Genomic DNA, 888 nt, shown 5'->3' on the forward strand with positions numbered 1-888 from the left:
ATTTCAAATTTTATACTGTAAATAAAAATATGAACGACAGAGCACCTTACCCTGTACACGCAGGATTAAACATCATATTTATTTCTAATCATGTCGCTGAACTGCTACTGTTTTCTGGACTGCAAATAAATGATTTATTCATAATAATGTGACAGTTATGTATGACTGATTAGTATGGAATAGAAAGAGACTTTGTCCTGAGCATAAGCTTAGAACAGGGCCTGTCCAGTGCAGGCTGCCTGTCCATCTGCAGCTAGCCAGCTGAATTTCTGACTGCCCTTCCGGTAAGAGACTCAATAGATTTTTCACGGCATAATTTCCACTCTACGATAAACTACCAATTCCAACAGACACTGTTTTAAGATGTTTCTAGATTACAATGACTTCAATCTTATTTTGGACTGTTAGGAATCTCATCCTGGTTTTCAACTTTTAAGACAAAAACACAGGCAGACAGTATGTTCCTCGATTTTGGTTTCTTTAACAGAAGAAAACACTACTACTGACAAAGCAATGAGTAAGTACAGAAATCGTCCTGATTGCACATACCTTAAAGCTTTTCTCTCTCTTTGCTTTTCACTCGTCTCAACAATTAGGACAGGGAAGGAAGACGAGAATTTCTAGTCCAGTGGTCATACTCCACGTCCTAGCATTTTGTTGCTGTTTTTCCTCCAACCAAATAGCTCTGTTAATCAGCAGGAAAAATATGCAGCATATTATCTACACGTCTTAATATTATCCCCACCAGAGCACTGAGAATGAGAAAGTTGCTTCTAAAAGAACCTGCTACAGCAAAGAACTGGGGTGGCAGGCCGGGAATCTCAGAACAGTTAGTGTTACTCCGGGGTAGTTTGAGCTTTCGTTGTAACTAGGTACAGGGAAAAAAAA

The sequence above is a fragment of the Pteropus medius genome, unplaced genomic scaffold (genome assembly GCF_902729225.1).
Source record: "Pteropus medius unplaced genomic scaffold, Ma_sr-lr_union100, whole genome shotgun sequence".
NCBI classification, from domain to species: Eukaryota; Metazoa; Chordata; class Mammalia; order Chiroptera; family Pteropodidae; genus Pteropus; species Pteropus medius.